A 25,397-nucleotide genomic window follows, 5' to 3' on the forward strand; every position below is an offset into this window, starting at 1 on the left:
ATATTCTTGTTTCATATAATAACAGTAGCAACTTATAAATAAAACAAATTACGATACAGACAAGGGTAAATTTTGCCAACCTCGTCAGGTAAATCGTACCTGCAGGTAGTGATAGTAATCGTATTCATATAACATATTGAAAAATACCTAAACATTAAATTCAGGACGATCTCCTAAATTTTTCACAAGAACAGTCCTTTCTTTAAGTTTCATTGAAACTTCTTATTGCTTTTGAGACTTCTTGCTGAAGTTTTTAGTATCAAGTTTAATCTTTTTTTGCTGACTTTCCTCTTGTCGGGCTTTCAAGTCATTCGTATAAGAATTGTGGTTCATTCATTATCTAGTAAACTTCAGTAGCCACAATATCAACATCACTAACATATCTATCAAATAACCATGTCCTAGAAGCTTTAATTCCGTCAGTGATATCGTGCAGTGTATCGTCCTTGTATCCAGTATTAATTTTTTTTCCATTTCTAGATACCTATATTGATTTCATTTTTACATATTCAGTTGGGAATCAACTCCATATATGTACATACATATATACATAATATGCACATTAACTTTATTGTCATTGTCATTTCTAAATCTCTAACATCCTATCGACAATAGTGACATCCAATCCAAGCCATCCATTTCATGAATTCGTGCAAACTCACAGATTAAGTTTGAAGTACGCGTGTTTATTGGTGCCTGTTAAATTCACAAAGTTGCCAACATAGGAAATGAATCTTCTCACGCAATATGTAGGTATAGTATAATTTGTTCCATAAAATATAAATCAACGTATGTATCATTAAATCCAGTTCAGAGAAGGGCTTGGATTTATCCTTTCTGCATTTTTATATAAAAAAATTGAAGAAAAACCCAATTTCTACATCCTGGAATCTCATACCTATAGAAAATATCGATGTTGATTTGAAAATGAGTAGTTTTCAACTATAAATGTTGAGAACTACGTCAGGATTTCTTGGAAGATCAAGTGTACCATATTGAAATATTTTTTGTCTTATTAATCGATTTATTTATTGCAGATCCCTAAACAACAAGTATTTCATTGCTGATATCAAGGCCGGAATTTTTAACGAGACAAGCTGTGTTACTTGTTTATTTTTATTTTTTCTCAAAAACAGGTAGAACGGAAAGATATTCAAAGTATGGTTAATACATTCAATGGAAAGTCCCTAAACTTTCATTCTTCTTCATCGAAAAAATTTTGAATAGCTACATATTGAGGGGCAAGGGCTATCATTATAAGGCCAGGCAGGTTATTTTTCTGATTTCCACAAACTGCGCTCTGCTGTTATTATGTCTTAATCCGACTAAGTTAAAAATGATTTATGAAAGCGGAAATTGATTTCAGTATCTTTAGTTGACGCTCAATCTGTAATTGCCATGTTCACCATCCGAAGACAGTTCAAAAGAGGTTTTGGAGTGACTTTCGTGAAGATTGACTGTACCCACCTTGGGGATATAATCATAGGATCTTATTATGAAGATTTAATTCGAAAAGCCTTGAATGCAGAAGATACTTGCATGCAATCGAATTGCTTCATGTTCTTCTGGGTGGTAAGATTGACTGCGTTGATTTGCTGAACAAATCAGATTTTCTCGCAACTAGAACTAATTTGCTTTTGCAGTCGCCAAAGAGATTTTCCTTTTCCGTTGTTAATTCTATAGCAGATAGATGTGATCTGCATTCTCATTATCTTGACTCTATATCTGTAAATTGTATCTAATTCAAAACATTTGAAGTTAATATGGTCACGTGTGACGTTAAAGTATATTTAGATTTCATAATCTTACCCTTTTTCTTCTATTATAGGTTTTTTTCGGTGCCTACATATTGTCTGTTTGGATGTATACATATAAGGTTTATCTCTCCATTTTCGTCATCCTGTTACGTTCATGATATAGCATTGATTTTTGATATTATTATTGGATATATATTTTTTTAAATTTTATTTCCTGTAATTGTATGTTGGAAATAAAAGTTTGTTATCAGATTAGAAAAAAAAAGATTCACATGGGTCGCTTCGAAAAAGTTTAAACTAACTGTGGCATTATCTTGCTCTGAAATATTGGATTCTCGAACCGGTTAAGGTACGGGAGAACATATGGCTTCTCTATTTATTGAAGGTAACGCAGCGCTGTCAAGTTACCTCGAATAAAGACTAAAGGTGACCTGCTTGCATGTGCAATAGCACCTCATACCATAACACCTACTGTTCGGTGTACATGACGTTCAACATCAAACTGAGATTCACGTTTTTCTGCCCGACGTCGTCTAACTCTTCTTCGGCCATCATGTGCACCCAAGAAGAATCGAGATTCATCAGAAAAGCCGACCTGATGCCATTCCACATTCCAATGTTGGCGTTCTCTGCATCACTGTAATCGTTGCCGGCGATGCTCAACCGTCAGAGGTAACATAAGATGGGGTCGATAATGCTGCAATCCAAAAGAGCTTATCCGGCGGTAAACCGTTCGGACAGTGGCCTTGTCCTTCTTACTACTCATCAGCCAAAGATCGATTTGTCGCAAATCGGTCTCTAATGTCCATAAGTCTTAGACGTCGATCTTAAACTTCATTTGTGCCCCTTTAACGATTTTGGACATTATCTTACCACGCTCGACAACATCTCATAACAGTAGTTGGATATCTGTTCGTACGGTGAGCGATTTCTCGAAATGACAACCGGACCTCCCATAGACCAATGATTCTACCTATTTCAAATTCACTTAGCTGGCGATAAATTCCGCGTCTACGTGCTCTAGGCATTTTAACTCCCCGAACAGCTTTTTTGTTGTAAAATTTAAAAACTTGCAAAAAACGATTGTAATATTTAAGTAACAAAATTGTTTACATGAAAAACCTTCACGATTTATTTTTCCAAACTCCAAAAAATTTGAACAGTTCCTTCTGGATGTTGCAGTTTCTTTGCCAGTTAGTAAATTTGAAACCATGAAACTTTCGAAAATAATTGGAGTGTTCTAAACAGATTCAATAAGAAAATTTAGGAAAAAATGTTGTGGCGCATCAATGAACCACAATTCCGATTAATAATGACTTATCCCCATTCTCCATGTAGAAAATTCACGAAGAACAGAAGAAGTCTTCAAATCCTGAAAGCCTTTTTATCCCAATACGAGTCACTAATCATAACGTCGTCCTTTTCAGAAGGCACGTACGCCATAATTGAACACGGAAAGTATCTCATCTCTTGAAATCCTTTATACGCTGATGGTGCCCTTGGTATGCCCCCAAATAATTATGTTCCCTCTCCGGGGCCTTGCAAATTTCATTTAATTAAGTTAATTGAACCCACATTCGTCTGTTCCACCGTTTGATATTTGACCGAGTCATCCTTGCTTCGGATCCATTATGCTCATGAAGAGGCGTGTTCCTATGTTGGTGCTCGATGAGGAAATGTATTTCCGATAAGACAAGGCAAGGACTCAAGCAGCCCTTTGTTTCTTGGCATATCTTCCGGTCCCATTCCCTTCAATTAAATTGGAAAAATTTCCTTATGGGGTTTATTGAGAATAGCAGTCTTGATTAATTCATGAATGTATCTATTCATTTTCGAACCGAAGGCCTACAGAGGTTCGATTGAAGGCATCAGGAAAAAGCTGACGTAAAGTCAGAAGCTCTTGAGAGCTTTCATTGATGCACCAAATGCGCCCTGCATACAACTACATACACCTATAATAATATCTATATGTATAATACTATAATGTGGTCTCCAAAGCAAATTGGGCATAAATGAAAGGGCATCTAAAAGTTCCCGACTTCACGTTATTGCTCTCCTAATTTTCATTTGGATTATTGTTTTGTTTTATTGTAATTGTGGTAGAATATCGTATTAGGTAGTGGAAATGCGGACAAAACGACATATGTGTTTACGTCTGTTGAATTTGTTTTGTACACTTGGTTTCTGAATTGCTTCTGGAGAGTGTTATTTCGATATTCGTTGTTTTTTTAATGTATTCTTGTTGGTAATGTTATGACGTAATAATATGTATAAGTTTTGAGATGGATATTAGTTTTGTTTTGAAATTAAGCTTCAATATCATAAAAAGTATGTATCGGACAAAATGACATACTATCCTGATGGACAAAACGACATAGTATGTCATTTTGTCCGATGTCAACAAAATATATTTTTGGAAATAATATGGAATTCTGTTGATTGATTTTCATATGGAACTAATGAGCTCATTTTCATGTTGTTTTGAACTCATTTTGCACGTACCATACGTGATATAACGTGAAATTCTGGTATGTTTCTTGTAAAAAATACGATATGCTTTCCTTATGAAATTCTTTCACCAGTTCCTCAGTGACAAGGCATAAGAAAGCAAGAAGCTCGCAAATGCACGTTAACGCTAAATCTGCTGCGACCATTCCACCCAAGAAGAAGAAACAAGAAATTACTGCAACATTATTCAATAATAAAAAAACCCTTTGGTGAAAAAAACAAGGCCGTTGAAAAATAAAAAAGTAGTTGACGATTAAAAATTCGACACTGAACCGTTTCAAATTAACAATAAAAATGAAGATGTCTATGTCTGCCCCTGCATTTATTGCAATGACTTTTTTTTCGTTTCATACCTGGTGAGCAGTGGCTGCGTTGCATACAGTGTTTTCACTGGGCTTATACATCGTATGCTACTGTCTCGAGAACCAAAACCTTCATATTTTCGAACTTCGCATTCAAATATTATTAATATGTCATTTTGTCCTTAGTATACGGACAAAATGGATTTTGTTAGAAGTTGAAATAAGTCATTATTACTTTTATTTTTGTAATTTAATTCAATTTTCGCCTTATAATACTTGAAAACAATTAACCAAAGTTAGTATTTAGCACCAAAATAGGAGTATTATTGCAAAATCTACAAATATATGATTGAAAAACAAAACAGTATGTCGTTTTGTCCGCATTTCCCCTACGTATGAGCGATATCATATCAAACATCAATATAGAAACGAATAAAAAAAGCACAAACCTGAAGTCAGGAGCTTTTGTACGCTTATTCAAACTCATATTAATTTAATTTTCCAAGAATTATAGTAGGAACTTTCAAACCATTATCTCAAAATCTTCAATTATATATTCTATCCAGTCTTCTGAACGCAAGGTAGGAGTCTGAAAGTCCTGGTCTTTTAGATTTCTAATGTGCCGCAAAATTAAATATAATAACTTAATTGACCTGAGAAGTGTTATGCAATGAAAAATAGAATTAAAGTATGTACAGGGTGTTTCACGTCACTGTCAGGGTCACTGGCTTATCCTTTGAGCAATATTGAATAGTAACCTATCACAATGATTGTATTTTTCACAGGCTATCCAAATATGTTATCGGAAAACCTAACGAACCAAGGCATGGAATGTTATTGAGGAATAACTGTTTTTCCTTAGAACTTCCGGTTCTCAAGAAAACAGAAGTTTTTTTCTTGCAAAGATTCATTGCGAACGGAGAGACAATAGTAAAAACATAAAATTCGAGTCAAGACTAACAACAACCAGAGGAAGAGAAATGCTCAAATCATGAAAAAAATAAACTTTCATTTTCTCGTTCAGGTACTCCAACTTATTGGTGTACAGATCCTAAAACTATTCCAGATGGGAATTCTACTAATCAATGAGCTCACAACATCGTTCAAGTAATACATTATACCTTAGAAAATAAAAAATATTCCAACGGCGTCTTTTTGGATGTGAGGCATCATAGATCATAGTACACAGATCATGTTTATATCTAATTGTTAAATAAAGAAGGATGAATTAAGGTCTTTCGGTTATTCGAAGAAATATATAAATTATGTAGATATTTCGTATGAAATTCAATTCAAATTCCAACAGTATTATAATATCCATCATTCCAACATAAAATAAAACACACAAAATCAATACTTTTAACAATAACAGTATCAATTTATGATACTGACCTACGTCCACATTGTGTTTAATTTTCAGCTTTAATTTCAACATCGAAAATAGTAGCCATGCTGTGGAGGCTTTCATATTATGCAATTCGTTCGAAAAATATGCCAGAAGCACGGGTTCTGTGTATTTTCCGATCTTATTTCTCTTGTATAAGTTAGTGATGACAATCTCTATTCAGCCTTATAATCAAATGTTTTAAAGTTTTTCTGGAAGTAATTACATTGATTATCTTGCTGCTTCTACAGGGTGTTTTTTTTAGAGCTATAGAACTTTAAATTGCAATAAAACAACGATGGATTATTCCATTGACATGAATTTTATTTATCCATAAGATAATCTTGTGGTATTACATTTTAAATATGATTTCTGGCATATGACCGTAACAGCTGGCTCGGATGTAGTCCAGTCTGGACGTCCATCTTTGATGACTTTTTCCAACATTTGTGGCCGTATATCGCCAAAAACACGGCGAATGTTGTCTTCCAAATGGTCAAGGGTTTGTGGCTTATCCGCATAGACCAATGACTTTACATAGCCCCACAGAAAGTATTCTAGCGGTGTTAAATCACAAGATCTTGGAGGCCAATTCACAGGTACAAAACGTGAAATTAGACGGTCACCAAACGTGTCTCTCAATAAATCGATTGTGGCACGAGCTGTGTGACATGTTGCGCCGTCTTGTTTGAACCACAGCTCCTGGACATCATGGTTGTTCAATTCAGGAATGAAAAAATTAGTAATCATGGCTCTATACCGATCACCATTGACTGTAACGTTCTGGCCATCATCGTTTTTGAAGAGGTACGGACCAATGATTACACTAGCCCATAAAGCGCACCAAACAATCAGTTTTTCTAGATGTAACGGTGTTTCGACATACACTTGAGGATTAGCTTCACTCCAAATGCGGCAGTTTTGTTTGTTGACGTAGCCATTCAACCAGAAGTGCGCTTCATCGCTAATGGACGTAGTGCGCGATACGTATTCCGAACAGAACCATTATTTTCGAAATGGAATTGCACTATTTGCAAGCGTTGTTTAGGCGTGAGTCTATTTCTGATGAATTGCCAAACCAAACTGAGAATAAATCACTTGACATCTGTTAAATCGGTCGCTATCTTGAACAGTAATGCCAACTTAAAGTTATATACCTCGAAAAAAAACACCCGTTATAATATCTGGCGAGGTATATTCGAACTCGCCAAAGAAACCATATTCACAATAAATTCCGGAAATTGAGTTACGCATTAACAAATCTCCAAAAAAAATAGTACTTCTTTCAATATGGTCAGTAAAGTTTGATATTATAATAAATGTGACAATTGCTAAAATAGATATTTTGTTTTCATCATTCATCTCCATGACAAAGATATTCGATGCAGAGAAATAATTCTAATGTTTTCGTCTTTAATGATATAAGTATAATTCAAATTTTGATGAATACACTTAATGACGAAAGAGCAAATTAGGTCCCAAGTTTCCTTCAGACATAAAATACCATAGTGTCGAAGAAAAACGAAAAATGAAAATGAATATTCTCATATTGAAGATTCATTTTCTCGGAGTCATTGTTGCTTTATTTTGGCAACAACATAAATCGTTAAAATTCAAAACAAAAATACGCGTTGAATAATAATAGCGAAAATTTCATATGCATTCTGAAACGTGTTTGCATGATATAATATAAAAGATAGAAATTTCCAGAATACTGTCTCAGACCAAATAAGAAGACACTGACTCGTCTTCTGCTTTACCTTAGTTCGTGCATGAACAGTGGTATACGTGCATGATAAACAGTTTTTTATTACCGTAAACCACATACAGGGTTCGGCAGGAAGGTTAGACGATTTTATAATAATATAATTTAGTACCTACTCCTTAGAATATTGGAGAAATTGCTCTGTGGGCATAAGGTTTGTTATGATTAACGATTCTATAAAAAACACTTGAGCTTTTTACTACACCCTGAATCTAGACGCAAGCAACTTTTACTTTCACCAGATATGCATGTTCACAAAAATCGAGGATTGAACACGACTTGGGAATTACACGTTCTGTACAAACCAATTAGCCACCAAAATTTGACTGTTCGATATCTCAGGTCTTAGCTGAAACAATTAAACTTCCAAAACAAATATTAAAGCCAAAGCCGATATATGCAAAGCCCCAACTGGGCTGCCGAATTATCGAATATTCCCAGAGAATGATGAAGGTCTGCAAGCCAAGCTGAGTTGACAGATATTAGATTCCACATGTAACTAATCCATTATGTAAAAATGATTTCAGAGATGTCCAACAATATTTTTTGTTGGAAGCCATTAAATTGACATTTGAAGCTCTGGCTATGTAAAAGAATCTTTTTCTTTGTTTATCTGATTCTTTATTCTCAACCAACAGTATAAAAAGAGAATATCGAACATATAAATTTTTTCTTGATTGTTTTGGAAATATCCCGAATATTTTTCATCCTAGTCGATATTCTATCGGAAAAATATCCCCTGAAGACTCCCATCAAAACAAAAATTATTGACATTGAAAACACATAATTATCATTGGAGTAACCGTACATGTGTGAAATCTTCCTTGAAAATTATTTTTTCTATTGAATTGGTGAATTTTTACAATGTGATCACTTTTCTTTTAAATAAGCCAAATTTCAATTTCAAAATCACCTTCAAGGTAAGGGAGTGTAAACTTGCTTAATTCAAATGAACACTCTATATTTTATTGCATATTCAGGTTTTTTTTCAATTCTACTTTCATTTTGTCCATGTCTTGAATAGTTCTCGGATTATTCATCATTTATTGATAAAAATAACTGTTGAACGCCTCTAAGAAACTGTGAGATCGCAAGAAAGTACTTATTTAATGTTTTTTGTAGATGGCTCAAAATTCTGATATGTAGGACCTTGGAAGAAGACTGTCAGAATCTGATTTGAGAAAAAAGACGATATTTGAATTGCGAATTGGGTGTTTCAGATTAACATTTCGTTTTCGTATTTCTATATTCACCTGTAAATGTCAAGCAACTAAAAGTTGTTTAAGTCTCTTTTGAAATGCCGATTGTTATTTCGGTGTTGTATGTAAGATTTAAATTAGCCACTGTTCAAATCAAAATTCAAATCAAATCAAAATTTATTCTGATTGCGTCTACATGGTGTCTATGTACAATCAAGTTAAAGTGGATACATTATAGACATAGACGATCGTAAACTCATCTAAGCGCATTGAACTTCTGTTATGTAATCCCCGCTCCCCGACGAATTTAGGGAAAAAAACAGAAACACAGTGGTGCAGACGGTTGTCGGCGCAAAACAGGAAGAAAAATTTAACATTTTAATGAAATCGCTCAATTTCACTAGTATCATAAAGCAGAGGGAAGCAATGAGTCGAAGGGTCAGAGGCAGGTCGGCGTTCCAACACGAGCTTTTTTTAATTCTCTCTTAGTTCTCATTTTTCTCACATACTGTGGAAACCTATTATTTCTATAATAGTCTCTTATAAATAGAAGCCGAAATATTATTCTATAAGGTGAGAATACCTTATAGAATAATATTTCGGCTTCTATTTATAAGAGAAGTCATGAAATCGAAAGAACCCCATCTGCGAAAAAACAGTTCATAAAAATGTTTTTTTCAGTATCAGCCATTGAATTTTTTTTCCGAATAAACCAGAATGTATTCCAATATCGAAAAAAGTCAAGTCGTTTTCCATATTTATTCATTCGCTGAGCTTCGATACGAAACTTGGGATTGAAAATCAATTACTAGCATGATGTTGAATATGTTCTCGAATTCCCTGTGATGGAAAAATTTTAACGGAAAGGGAAATCGATCACTGTACATTAGTTGTTGATCTGAAAAGGCATAGAAAATATGAATGTACTCGTGAGTATATATGTGTTTCGACAATTATATTTTACGAGTTTCATCATTTCAATACACGAGGATGTTCGGTATTGTTCAACACTTCACCACTTCAGTTTTTTGATTATTCATTAGTTTTCCCATAAGATTTGTTGGGTTGTTGGCCGCTAGAATATCTTTTAAGGGCATTATCGTGGTGCAAAATTCACATATGTCTTTTCAGAGCATCATGTAATATTCTAAATTCTTTCACGAGTTCATCACAAATTTTCATACAGATGATTTGCTGTTTATTTTACTGTAGTCAAACTGTTTTTATAAATGTCGCTCAAACTCCACATGAGTATAAAAATAGTTGAACCAACTCAGTGTATTATAATTCACTTACGAAACTCTGAGGTTCTATACAATTCATCGCATAGAAGCCACTGAAGATATAGCAACCACTAATAATCTTTATGATCGCGTTTAATGAACATTAAACATCGTTGACCTATAGATTATTAATTAATTAATGAATTAAAGTGTGGTAACTACAACTTTAGAAGAATACTACTGCCAACTTGACTTGTTTTTTAATTTATATCGATGACCTACGAGAATATTTGGGGAAAATAGACTGTATTGTGTTCGCGGATGATTCATCAACTGCTTATATGTCTCATCAGATGTGGACATGTTGTCAGAAGCAGCTACTGCGAAAGTTTCAGAGTAGGTAATTCTCAATAAATTGGTCTAGCATGAACCATAAAAATACCATAAATTTATATTTGGTTGAGTTCCCTGATTTAGATGTGAATTGTCATCTTACGTGATGTATTCACATTAGAAGTTTGACAAAAGATGTGTATGCAGAAATATTTTTGTACTTAGACAATTGTGTAATTACACATATAAAATTTTCCTTGAGTACAATAACGGATACACACTGGCTGGCAGGCAGAGGAATTCAGCCATCAGAGGATGGTGTCAAAAAAACAGATAGAATGGATAGATCACCAGGGACAACAAACCCCACGTGAGAAGACCCTTCGGACGCCCACCAAAACGATGGCGAGACAGTTGGCAATCTACGTCACAAAAATCACTGACATGACCCGTAAAGGACAGGCGATACGCCTTCTTAAAGAAGAAGAAGAGGAATTTTCCGATTACAGAAAAGTTCAATAGGAATATCAAATAATCTGAGTCATAGAGCTTGTTGAACAGGTCATTTCGAAAAACTAGGCTCTTATATGCATACAATGGTACAGCGAAAAAATAGTTGAAGTCTGGTTTGCATTCATTTAGGAAAATCTATGCCTGCCATAGTGTAGGTTGAGGAAGATGCAGTGTGATCCCAACATTTCTGTGTTGAGCTGTAAAGTATCAGCAGCAGAAATGAGATCGTTATTTGTAAAAGATTTCAAGTTTGAAATGAGAAGGTTTTGAGTCATATATTGGATGTTTTCATAATTCTTTACTTAAAATATTCTGTTTGCTATTTCAATTGACTTGTTTGAACGTAGTATAGTTCATAATAGACCATTTGTCTATTAATGTTTCAAAAAACTCCATATTCATCGTGGAAGATTTTGAATTCGAAAAATAGTAGATAGATACTCTTTGATCTATCTGATTTGACTTTTCCCATAATATAAAATTATTTTATAATTTCTTTACTTCTTTATTCGAGATATAAAAGGTGTAACCAGATGAGTTTTTGGAGAGAGGATCTTCGTCGAGAATTAAAGGAGTCTTCCAAGTGAACAAACGTTTTTATTCAATTTCCCTGAAAAGTTACACGCTTCCAAAAATGAGTCCCCTACAAAAACCAGTCACCTACTAGGTTTTTGCGATTCCATTGACACCAGACGATATTTTATTCCATTTTGTTTTTTTAAACCATTGTTTTTATAGACACAACATGAATTTTTGCAAATAATAATTTTTTATAATACAAATTATCGATGAGTTTTGTTTCGTTAAAAAGTTCCGTAAAATAATGGAAAAAGTACTGCATGTTTCACCCCTTCAAAAGAGCACAAAAAAAGTGAAAAAAAATTCTTAGGTAGCTTTTCATTGGTTAAAAATGCCCATGAAATGAATGGCATATCTTCAAACTTTGAACAATTTCAGAAACAAATTTTCATTTTTGGGTAGGTATGTGTAAATTTCCATGGAAAGGTTTAAGAGCGTCTGTTCACATGAAAGATCCCTTTATATTTTCGAAAAGAAAAGACATTAGCACTTATCTGGAAGCACCCTATAGTATCCATGAATATATCTCAATAAATTTTCCATAAAAAAACAGGTAGAGTATCCCAATAAAAGATTCATCATCACGTGTAGAACGCTAAGATCTGATAAGTTACCTCAAGTGCTGACGCCACCACCTGTTAACTCCTCAACACGCATACAACAACATGAAAAACAAGCAAGACATTGAGAAAAACGTCAAACTTACTCGAAGAAAGGAGTAAAGTTCTTAACCATATGTTGCTGAGGGTGGGTCCAAATTTGTATCCACTTATTTTATGTATGCGTATCGTGTTTATGGAAGTCCGAGATATACTGAAACTGCGAACCGACAAAATCCAGTTACTTTCAACGAGAACGCTGTGGAGACACTGCCAACGTTTCAGTTTACACTACCCTCAGTTGACGGTTTCCATGGCGACCTAAAACACGCCCACCATGAGGAAAGATTTCTGAGGCGAGCGGCCGCTCTGATCTGAACGCTCTTCCCAAAGTTTCCAAGAATTGTCATAGACAGAATTGGCATGCCATTCTGCTAATTGCACTAATCGGAATGCAGATTTCCTGATTGCGAATAGCGAAACTTTTGGTAGGTATGCCGGAAACAAGTTGTAAACTTTTTTCGCAGTTTTAATCCAGCCAACTTTTCGTATTTTATTGAAGTGAAATGCGGATGAATCGAAAACTAGGAACTACTTTCAGGGCAATCAGGTATCGTGCATCTCTCAGACTTCGCAAATGAATTACCCTTCAGATAAACCTACCCAGAGGGTAATTACTAGCTCTTATTGGGATTATTGAATGCTTTAAAGTTCCGCCAAGTATCAGATAGAGTTAAGCCTGTAAGAGCTAGTTCTGAAAATCTGAAGCCACAAGTTGAAGCTCATTATCTTCGTACATTGATTGATGAGATGCCAGCCCCATAAATGTCCTAGTAAGGCTCAAGTGTGTGAGATTATTCTGCTATTCCCCTTTACAATCTTCCATAGCTTCACGATTGGAATCATCTAGGGGATTCAATACAACTGTCATGTGACAAGAAAACTTTTAAACTTGATGTAATAAATATTGCTGAAAATATGGGGTAGAATATAATAAAAATAGCACGTTTTAGAACTTGAAACCGGTAGGTACTTTCACTTTCTGGTCTGAATAGATCAATTCAAATGAATAGATATGTTTTGGAAAAATGTCTTCTTTTCCTCAGAGTTTAATATTACTTACTCTTTCAAAGTGCCCTAGTAACACTTAACATTCAAGGTTTTATTGTATAATATCCTTTTGAATTTTAATAGCTTCCCATAGCTACTTCATTTGGGCCACATTGTCTAATTAAACTGGCCTATTTTGAGTTAGCTTACTCAATTGGTTGGGATTTAAATATTATTCATATGAATGCAATATGTAATTCCATTCAACAAAAAAATCTTCAAAAAATTGAAGCAAGCTGATCTTCAAATTGGATGTTGCCACCTCAAGCCTTTGTAGTCATTGGGTTTGGTATGCTTTGAATTGACCTCTGTATATAGTTTTACTGCAAGTTGTCCCACTCCTCAATGGAGGCATTTCATAACTGTTGAAGATCTGCTTTGGTATTATTGAAGGCTTGTATTATTCTCTGAACGTAGGTTCTAGCAGAGATAAATTCATAAACCGATAATACTAGGGAATAAAGAAGAAGTTCTGTTCATTTTTTTATCAACGTCAGGTCACCAGCATCTTTAGCTGAAAGGAAATTTATCTAGCTGCTCTGACAATTACAAGAATCTACAATATATATGGCGACAAATTCATAAGATGCCTCATGTGTGTTTTGATCATGGATGGAAAATGATGCAATCAAACAGTGCTCGGAGGTTTCTCAGTACTAAGAAACTGTATTTTTTTTTATATTTTTCATTTTGTAATGATTTATAGTGATTCAATTTGTGTTCAGTTCAAAAAATGAAAAAGCTTTATGCAAGGTTTCTTCCCATTTCATAATTTTTTTATTGATGTGACACTCCACAATAAAACTGCTGAAAATGAAGTAGCTTCATAGTATTCAAGTACTTAATAAATAAATACTTGACTTGACTTGAGATTGAAAAATTACTACTTGACTTGATTTCAAATCAAGTAGCTCAAAAATCAAGTCAACACGTGAATCTCTATTACCTAGGTACCGGGTTTTTCACCATAATTTGACCCCCCTTTAACTTTGTTACTAAAAGAGGTACAAAAAAATGTTTTCTACAAAAGAAATCGACTAGTGTTTTTTAAACTGATTTCACAAAACGAAATATATACAGAATGGGCCACATATTGATTGCTACTTCATTTTTTCAAATGGAACACCCTGTATATTTTTCTATATTTGACTAGCTCTTTTTCCCCTGATTTCAAATATATTACATATGTTTGGCTTTTTTTCTGTTATTGTGAGTACCACAGAGTTTCAAATTTTAAGAACCACCTAGCATACTCAGTAATCAGTTTTCAAGTGGTAGGCTGCGATAACTCAAAAAAGAGCATTTTGAGTTATCGCAGCCTACCACTTGAAAACTGCCAGCTTGCATGCCAGGTGGTTCTTAAAATTTGAAACTCTGTGGTACTCAGAATAAGAGAGATAGGCCAAACATATACACAGAATAAGAGAGCTAGTCAAATATAGAAAAATATACAGGGTGTTCCATTTGAAAAAACGAAGTTGCTATCAATATGTTGCCCACTCTGTATATATTTCGTTTTGTTAAATCATTTAAAAAAACACTAGTCGATTTCGTGAAACTTTTGTAGAAAATATTTTTTGTACCTCTTTTAGTAACAAAGTTATAGGGGGGGTCAAATTATGGTGAAAAACCCGGTACATGTCAATGGATATTAACTTGTGATTTCAAATTAGTGAATTAAAATGAAAACATCTAAATACAATATTCGATGTGATATTTTCTGAATAGTATATTTTCCAATTATATGATCTATAAAACCCTAAAACTTTTCGATTGCTATCCACATCATATTGTGAATTAATATTTCAACGGAACCGGGGTGGCTCAACAGGGAAACATGAAATAAGCCAGCTGTCAATTCACAGGCTTGGTTTTCGTAAAATTACAGGTCCACGTTAATGTGGCACATTTGGGACACCATGCATAATGGGTAATTAAATCATCGGATTTGTTGTTGAATGAGAATATTACCGATGAGAACTAGTGGAAGCAGATGCAGCTACATGTATAGGATTATTTAGTCCAATAATTCACTATTCATAGTTATAAGTGTTCCCCAAATCATTCAGATTGATACTTTGGAGCTTTAGAGTTGTGAATCTAGTGAAATGAAACATTGAAACTCTTAGACTTCATCTCTTTCAAAAATTGATTTGTTTCTTTCTTTGAAATATGACTAATTAGGAGAATAATCCAATCTGCATTTAATGGATAGTGATGATAAATCACATAATTTACATCATGGAGTCTACTGGATGATTTTTACGAAATAAAATAAAAAATTTCCTTAAGCAAAAGACCTTATTATAATAAGGAGCATTATATCATAAATTATAATTTTACAATTTGTTTGAATTCATTGTACTGAAGCCATTCTGTGATCTGAACCAAAAAAACAGAAAATATAGTAAAACAACAAATCATCGAATTGAAACAAATATTTTTCAAACAAATATCCTCATGCTGTCCTGTGAGCTCCTAGATGTCAATTACTCACTTATGAAGACCACATCCATTCCGTCCTATTTCGCACACCTCTGTAGGAAGGTACCTAACCTAATCTAACATATATATTCAGGGCTAATAGTGATTCTGAGAAACTCAGAAGAGTACTGCCGTGAAGTCAGAAGATTTTGGCATGTTTGTACAAATTCGTGTCCATGTAATTTTTGAGCGATCGTTCTCCTATACGATGGATTTGTCATTTCGTCACAATGTCTAAAATTTTCGAGTTCATTCCAACTGGCCTGGTGACAGTCCTTAGGCAGGATAACTTTCGAACGGAAGGACCTAGAAACTCTAAATTTTCAGGGTAGTTTTAGATCTAAATGCCACAGTTGAGTTCATTAATGGGTAGAATACGATAAAGGGACCAGTATTTGTAGCCGCAACTAACGAAGAGCAGAAATTAATATAGTATCCAACAGCATAGCAGCCCTGCTAGCACTTGACTACCCACTAGTTAAGTCAAAGTTAGGCTGGGAATGTAAAACGTCCCTCAACGTAGAGGAAGGCTTAAGAATTCATGTCAACTTTATTCTGGTGCTTGACAACTCAAAGATATGGCGGCAATGAAACGCCATTTTGTGGCTCTGCCCGCTGCCATAAAGTGATGGCAATAAGAGAGGACGCTTGCATTCTGGTGGATGATCAATGGTCAAAGATATACCAAGTAACTTATCTCTTACTCGTTGAACTGGACTGAAAAAGTTATTTCATTAATTAAACAGGAACTAGGGAAACTAACGGACGAACTGATGAGATACTGTCCGGTGTGGTTAATTTGAAAAACATGGGAAAAGCGCCTGAAGACACCTGTCGCTTCTGTAAAGAAACCACTGAAACAGAAACAGAACACTTGCTATGCGAATGTGAGGGTTGTACCTGGAAAAAACTACAACACCTCGGCTCTATTCGGATTGGTTTTCAAAAAGGGGTGGTGTATGTCGCCCCTAAAAAGGTGATTGAGACCATATTGCCTGACTGGTCAACAGCGTGGGGATGTTGGGAATTATCTATGTCATTTATTATTTATACCATCTTGTATGTGAGAAAAGCATATGTTGTAGTAATTGTCAAATATCAATCAAATCAGTCAAATCAATCATTTTTCATCCATATTACAATAGGGATGCACAATACATCTTTAGGTCAAGGTGCATGCGAGGTAGGATGATCTTTCGCCCCTACTCTTATCTGATCTAACATGTTCTTCTTCTTCTTCTGTAGCTCTACAATCTAATATGTAGCCGTCAAATCTTATTTTTCAGTTAATTTTAATAACTGCATATTCGATCGGGATGAAAATCTGCATTTGCGTGTAAAATGACAATTTCAAACCTCGATTGATAGCATATCATAGCTTAGTAGCGAAATCCATTCACCATAATAGTTGTTCCAGCCTCATTTTCGAAAAACAGTTAAGCAATATTTTCAGTTTTTCTTGATTGACGCACACGGTTTTCATTCTTCACATCACTAATATGTCCCAATAACTCAAATTTTCCCACAACTTTCACGACGACCCAATATCGTTCCATTTTTAGTATTGACGTAGTTTTTACTTGAGAAATGTCAAAATATGACAACTTAAAAAGTGACAGCTGCTTAGATAGCGGCCTATTAAAAATTCTCTTGCTTTTATTAGAAAACCCTCTATAAAACTGCATCGTGGCAATTTTTGAGCGACCTACAAATAACCGGAAAAATTAGAAACAAATCATTTTCTGTATGAACATTCTTTTCAATACTATGCGACCGCAACCATTCAAGAGCTCTTGTTCATCGATGAACTCAACGGACCAATATACGGAGACTGAACCTCTTCTTGAAGCTTCAATTATCTAGCCTATTCCATTTTCAGAGTTATCGTGTAGACGGTGTTCGGACGAATAGGCAGTATCTATTTTGACCACGCATAGTTCATCAGTTAGTCTATTTCAATCGGTTAAGACCATTTTCAACTTGAAATTGTAAAATTACACAGTTTTGGCAGAATGATACCCTACTGTTTCCTAGAACGTGCACACAATTAGCATGTAACCAAACGATTCAAAGGAAAGAAAATTAGACTTTTTTATCAGAAACAAGAGTGGAGTCATAAGGGTTCAGCATACCCATGGGACAAATATTTATCAGCTGAATCCTGTAGTTAGCGGTGCATCGTAAATCTGACCCTGCTGGTAACAGAAGGAAGGCAAGGCATATTCTGCAGTTTCAGCGCGAATTAAAATATGGCGAAACGGGCCAATTACTTATCCTTCCGTCTCCGTATACGGGGAGTAATTTGAATTCAGGGCGCGGAGCCATATTTTAATTGCCATAATATTAGATTCACGAGATAAAACATCCTTTTTCGGCTGTTTTATGTATTGCTTGTCGTGGATGGTTTTGATTGAATGTTCAATTAGGCAGACTCGGACAGCGAAACGATGTTAATCATTCTCTTGTTTCGTGGAACGGTCCTAGATTGATTCCATCCTCTTGCGCGTATGCCATAAAATTAGTCATGTGAAATATAGTGATTTCCCTAGCGAAAGATAATATTGATTATATTTCCTCGAAGTGAAGTGTTAAAATTTACAACCACATGACTGTAAATTGCGGAAAATTAAGACTATATCCTATAAAATCCCAGAAGTACTGACGTGAACACAGAAGCTTTCGCGTGCTTCTTATCTGACAATTTACAATTGAAAACTACCAGAACATTTAAGGTCTCTCGAGTTATTCCACAAGGGGGCTATATATTCCTAAGTTTTTTATTTTGTTAAGCATAGAAAATCCTCATGGACGAACTACCTTATGAAAGGTCGAACAGTGTGGGACTCCGGGTTTGAACAACCTACCCACTATGCCTAACCTTCTGATTGGGATGTCATGATGCCATATGCTTCTTTATCCCGACCTAAGAGGGATTAAATTGCAAGAATTGGGATTGCCTTGTTTGTTTTGAAGACTTTTAGAAAGGATACATCAACTGAGCGGGTTATTTGAGAGGGAATCGAGTTGTACACTTCACCATTTACTTATGGTCATCGCAAGATTCAATTTGGTATAGAATTTTTAGACGCTTGTATCTGGTAGAAGATTCGCGGTAGACGAGATACTCTCTGATTCTTTCCCAAGAGTTAATTAATTCTTTATTAATTATTTGAATTCAGGGCGCGAAGCCATATTTTAATTGCCATAATATTAGATTCACGAGATAAAACATCCTTTTTCGGCTGTTTTATGTATTGCTTGTCGTGGATGGTTTTGATTGAATGTTCAATTAGGCAGACTCGGACAGCGAAACGATGTTAATCATTCTCTTGTTTCGTGGAACGGTCCTAGATTGATTCCATCCTCTTGCGCGTATGCCATAAAATTAGTCATGTAAAATATAGTGATTTCCCTAGCGAAAGATAATATTGATTATATTTCCTCGAAGTGAAGTGTTTAAATTTACAGCTACATGACTGTAAATTGCGGAAAATTAAGACTATATCCTATAAAATCCCAGAAGTACTGACGTGAATGCAGAAGCTTTCGCGTGCTTCTTATCAGACCATTCACAATTGAAAACTACCAGAACATTTCAGGTCTCTCGAGTTATTCCACAAGGGGGCTATATATTCGAAAGTTTTTTATTTTGTTAAGCATAGAAAATCCACATGGACGAACTACCTTATGAAAGGTCGAACAGTGTGGGACTCCGGGTTTGAACAACCTACCCACTATGCCTAACCTTCTGATTGGCATGTCATGATGCCATATGCTTCTTTATGCCGACCCAAGAGGGATTAAATTGCAAGAATTGGGATTGCCTTGTTTGTTTTGTAGACTTCTAGAAAGGATACATCAACTGAGCGGGCCTTTTGAGAGGGAATCGAGTTGTACAGTTCACCATTTACTTTTATGGTCATCGCAAGATTCAATTTGGTATAGAAGTTTTAGACGCTTGGATCTGGTAGAAGATTCACGGTAGACGAGATATTCTCTGATTCTTTCCCAAGAGTTAATTAATTCTTTATTAATTATTCAAATTCAGGGCGCGAAGCCATATTTCAATTGCCATAATATTAGATTCAAGAGATGAAATATCCTTTTTCAGCTGTTTTATGTATTGCTTGTCGTGGATGGTTTTGATTGAATGTTCCATTAGGCAGACTCGGACAGCGAAAAGATGTTAATCATTCTCTTGTTCCATAAAACGCTCCTAGATTGATTCCATCCTCTTGCGCGTATGCCATAAAATAAGTCATGTGAAATATAGTGATTTCCCTAGCGAATAATATTGATTATATTTCCTCGAAGTGAAGTGTTAAAATTTACAGCTACATGGCTGTAAATTGCAGAAAACCAAGACTATATCCGATAAAATCCCAGAAGTACTGATGTGAATGCAGAAGCTTTCGTGTGCTTCTTATCTGACCGTTTTCAATTGAAAACTACCAGAACATTTCAGGTCTCTCGAGTTATTCCACAACGGGACTATACAGGGTGGCCATTTGAAAACGAAACAGACGAGATTACAGACGAAATAAAGTTTTTCGATAGAAATGCTCGGACAGGTCGATTTCTGTTTCGAGGGGGACAACTTAAGATGTAGGTTACGGACTCATAGCGCTTCAACCCTTGCTGCTACAGCCCCAACCCCCAATTTTTGAATAGGGAAGATGGGGTGAGTGATACCTCAATTTAAAGGTATTTTTATACTGATTTCAGCACAGTAATTGTTTTTTCATTTTATGCATTAGTTCTCGAAATATTCATGCGTTAGTTAGTTAGGAAGGAAGCCACAGTCATGGTTGTTTTGAAGCTCAAAATGTCGATTTTTCACAAAACACTACAAGTGCCATGAAAACAACACTTCATTTTCAAATACTTAGTTAAGAATATTTCGAGAACTAATGCATAAAATGAAAAAACAATTACTGTGCTGAAATCAGTATAAAAATACCTTTCAAATGAGGTATCACTCACCCCATCTTCCCTATTCAAAATTTGGGGGTGAGGGTTGTAGTAGCAAGGGTTGAAGCGCTATGCGTCCGTAACCTACATCTTAAGTTGTCCCCCTCGAAACAGAAATCGACCTGTCCGAGCATTTCTATCGAAAAACTTTATTTCGTCTGTAATCTCGTCTGTTTCGTTTTCAAATGGCCACCCTGTATATTCAACAGTTTTTGTTTTGTTAAGCACAGGGAATCCTCATGGACGAACTACCTTATAAAAGGTTTGAATAACCTACGTACTAAACCTAACCTACTGTTTGGGATGTACGAATCATAGATTTCGCTATCCCGACCTAAGAGGGTTCAGATTGCGAGAATTGAGATTGCCTACTTTCTTTCGTAGACTTTTAGAAAGGATACATCAGCTGAGTATTATAGTTCACCATTTACTTAAGGTCATCGAAATATTCAATTTGGTGTACAAGCTTCAGAAGCTTCTATCTGGTGAATATTCGGTGTAGACGAAAGATTCTGTAACTCTTTCTCAAGAGTTTTAACAGCGATTTCATGAAAAAATTACTTGAACGGCACTAGGTCCGCCTAATGATGGAGCTGAGCATTGCAAACAAATGAGAGCACGTGGAAAGTGGTCCTGAGGAATTTATTTTGGATGATTTGTACCTTGTTGAAGAGTCCAATACTTTGAGGGGTAAATAACAGTAGAACGAATACTAGTTCTACAGAAGATCAACTTATTATAAGAGGATATGTTGCAGCGAATACAATTTAGCACACACCTTTTTACCCTTTTTGACGGCGTCGTCCATGTGTGAATCCAAGATATCTTCCAAGAGGACCTCACGTCCGTACATTTGGACCAAACCTAACCTAACCAATATCGGTAACGAAAGAATGGCAGCGCTTTTTTTCTGGGTTCATTTTGATAAGTTATTTGCAGCACCATTCTTTCAAATGGCTTGCATCGTCTTGAAGGTATTTTGTGGCCAATCGGAGGGCTTTTGACTAAGCCATGATAGCAGTGTCTTCTGCAAATATAGCTAGAGAGGTTCGGTCAGATTTCAATCAGAGTTGTCACTACTTCAGCTAATAACACCCTCTTCCCGTGAATTTTCTTGCTGGTTTCCTTGAAGCGTAACATTTGAAACGTTGATTTCACTTCTTTGGATTTATATCCAGAACATGAAAAATACGAAACTATATTATGTACCAACTCACCCAGAAGGAATGATTCCTTCACTAAACATAGAAAAGATTCAAAATGAGTTTCTATTCAGTATGTCCCTCAGACGAGGTGAAAAATGTTTTGAACTTTTCTGTTACATCAGGAACAGTGATATATCGTTTATCTTTGCTTGGAACACATATAGAATATAAGCTAACATTATCTTCTTCAGATGTCAAATACTCTTAATCCCTAGGTATTATAATAATAATAATAATAAAGTTTATTTGCTTTCAACACAACCTAATATTATATTTTATTAAATATTGCAAATAAATTGAAATATTGAAAGTATTATTTTAATTCCTGAAGTACATGTTATGAATTGATACTTGTGAACAGTGGCGTAGTGCAAATCTTGGACCTCCTCACCGGCAGAATTATAGTTAGTTTGGTAATTTTCAAAGGCCAATAGGGGAGAAAAATTGAAGAAATGAATGAAAACATATTTGAATCCAAAGACACTAATAAATGAAAAATGGGGAAAGCACTGGCACGAAGCCAGGAACTTTTGAGCGCTTGTTCTTTCTTCTTTCATGCGTCAATTGCGTTATTGGAAACCGCAGAATTGGCACATGAATAAACAGTGCTAAAAAATTCCTGACTTCACGTCAGTTATTAGTACTCAACTCTTTTTTTTCTATATTCTTCCTCCCTCATGATCGACTTAAAGTAGTTGTCAAACGTAGTCAAAAAAAGACTAGACCACAGCCAAAATGTCTGGTTTTTCCAATCATGTTGAAAATTGAAAAGTGCCCTCGACGTAAGTAAACCTTTGTACAGTGTACATGTAGTGTAAATCGAGTGTACATCGACAAAATGTGATGTGAGTTTCCAACAACTCCAACCTCCTACATATACGGTGTAAAGTCTTCTTCCAATTATTGACAAAACTCTTATGATAGAATAGGAGAAAATAACCCTGTTAGTCAGTGAGTGTATCCTTTCCACCTCACCATCTCTGGTACTCCATCACAGGTATTAATATGGTGAATGTAGTGGTCACGGAAAAAATCACCCCTTTTTTCTCTGTACAATCACAATCTTTGTTCAAAGGTCAAAATTAATTTGGAAATCATCATAGTATAAGAGAATATCATACTATTACAAGTTCATGAACATGTTGCATCATCATAAAAACAGAATTGAAGGTCCTTCCAGAAACATTTTTTCAATTCATTATAATAAGTGAGTACAACAAAATGCTTCCGTAAATTATCATGAAATTCCCAGCACACCACGGGATCTAGCAAAATATCTCATTAAATTATTCGTATATCCACAAACGCAAAGAGACTCTTCTATTCAAATTTGCACACGATGACGTCAGAGTGAAAAATAACGACGGTTTCTTTGTTTCACTCGGCGGAAATATGGCGTTTCTTGATTAATTATGATGTTCGCGGAGCCTTAGGCAGTCTGGGAGCTGTTCTTTGTAGCTGATTCTCAACCGAGTTCATTTTATATAATTCAAACTGAATGGAGGATTGAGCTGAGATATGGTTAACGATTGATGTTTTTGATGCTATCAAGAAAATCATGTGGCGAAGATACTCAATCTTGTTGAATGAATAGACTTATTATGGAAATCTGAGATATACTAAATGACGAAGCAACTTCAACACCTAGAAGGAGGTGTTAAATTTTAATTTTTTTTTTGATAAAACGTCAATATTATAGCAAGAAGTGAATGATTCAATTTAGAGAGAAAAACCGTGAAGGTTTTTTCATGTAAACAATTTTTGTTACTTAAATATGTAGGATCCAGTTATTGTTCCATGTAAATAATTGAGATGGTTAACCGGATGCTTGGAGACCTATTAGTTTCTTCAAGTGTCGAGGGCATGACATTTTCAATGAATTTACAGGGAACGAATTGTTATTGTACATATAATGTAAAAAGAATGTATTATTCTTCGAGGTGTCAAAGATATGTCCAGAGTTGTAAATCTTGAAGAGATTTACTGGGGCGTTGTGAAAGTTCGAAGACAATACGGTCGTACCAGATGTGTCACATCTGTGTATCAGGTTCTAGTCCTTCGAGAATCCGCAAAGATCTTTTTGGAAAGTACGGCAAAGCTCAAGAGTTCAAGTAAACTCGAAGACGAGTAAAGTTCGGTCGGTCAACTCAAGACGTAAGACGAAAAGACGGTTCGCGGACTAGATTGAGACGAGTCGCGAACGAGTTAGAGACGAGACGACCGAAAACTTGAAGTACGACGAAGACGTGATAAACGAAGACGTTTCGAGTAATCAACAAACGAGTTAAAGACGAAATTCAGTACCGTAGTGTAATTAATACGTAATTAGGATCTTCTCAATACTGAGTTTGTACTGTATAAGTGTGGCTTTGTAAATAGATGTAAATAATTGAACAGAGTTTGATTATTACAAATCCGACAAAGTAACGAAGAAGAAGACGAAAGGCCAGGTAATCGAATCATACCTCTAGACGATCGATTAACCAAGCCTACAAATATGTAGTCGTTTTTTGCAAGTTTTTTGAATTTTACAACGAACCAGCTGTTCGAGGAGATCCAAACTCCATGTTTAGTTTTTATTAAAATACCTAGAGCACGTGTACGCGGAATTTATCGCCAGCTAAGTTAATTTGAAAGGGGTCAAATTATTGGACTACGGGAGATGGAGTTGTCATTTCGAGAAATCGCTAACCATACGAACAGAAATACAACTACTGTTATGAGATGTTGTCAAGCGTGGTTTGATAATGCCCAAAATCGAAGAAGAGTAGGCACCGGACGTCAAAGGGGCACAAATGAAGTTCAAGATCGACGTCTAAGTCTTATAGCAATTAGAGACCTATTTGCAACAACTCGATCTTTGGCTGATGAGTGGTTAGGAGAACAAGGCCATCCTGTAACTGTCCGAATGGTTCAACGCCGGATAAGGTCTTTTGGACTGCAGCCTTATCGACGGCAACGATTACAGTGGGGCAGTAAACGTCAACATTGGAATAAGGAATAGCATCAGATCGTCTTTTCTGACGAATCTCGATTCTACTTGAGTGCTCATGATGGCCGAAGAAGGGTTAGACGATGTCGGGGAGAAAGACGTGAACCTCAGTTTGATGTTGAGCGTCATGTACACCGGACAGTAGGCGTTATGGTATGGGATGCTATTGCACATGCAAGTAGGTTACGTTTAGCCTTTATTCGAGGTCAGATAACATGACAGCGCAGCGTTACCTTCAAGAAATAGAGGAGCCATATGTTCTCCCTTTCCTTAACTGGTTTGAGAATCCAATATTTCAGTAAGATAATGCCCCTTATGCCCAGATCCCTCGATCTTTCGCCCATAGATCATGTTTCGGACATCATAAGTAGTAGAGAAACAGCTCCTTCTAGGTGTTGCAGTTTCTTTGTCAGTTAGTATATCTTAAAAACCAAAAGAGCCATGAAGAAAAAGCTAAAAATGAAATTTGAACA

At 35.5% G+C, this 25,397-nt stretch overlaps 1 protein-coding gene across 5 annotated transcripts in view; it reads right to left on the bottom strand.

The window, feature by feature from the left end:
* The window catches only part of LOC123674723 (Kv channel-interacting protein 1-like), a 228,272-nt gene that overhangs the window by 144,172 nt on the left and 58,703 nt on the right, over positions 1 to 25,397 (bottom strand). Inside the window, exon 1 of one of the 5 annotated variants that reach the window (XM_045609728.1) lies at positions 12,270 to 12,402. The exons of the other annotated variants lie outside the window; for them this stretch is intronic. The gene's annotated coding sequence lies outside the window, so the exon portion shown is untranslated. Of the gene's footprint in view, positions 1 to 12,269; positions 12,403 to 25,397 lie in introns of those variants that run through there. 5 annotated transcript variants of the gene reach the window in all.

Source organism: Harmonia axyridis, chromosome 3, assembly GCF_914767665.1.
Source record: "Harmonia axyridis chromosome 3, icHarAxyr1.1, whole genome shotgun sequence".
NCBI lineage: Eukaryota > Metazoa > Arthropoda > Insecta > Coleoptera > Coccinellidae > Harmonia > Harmonia axyridis.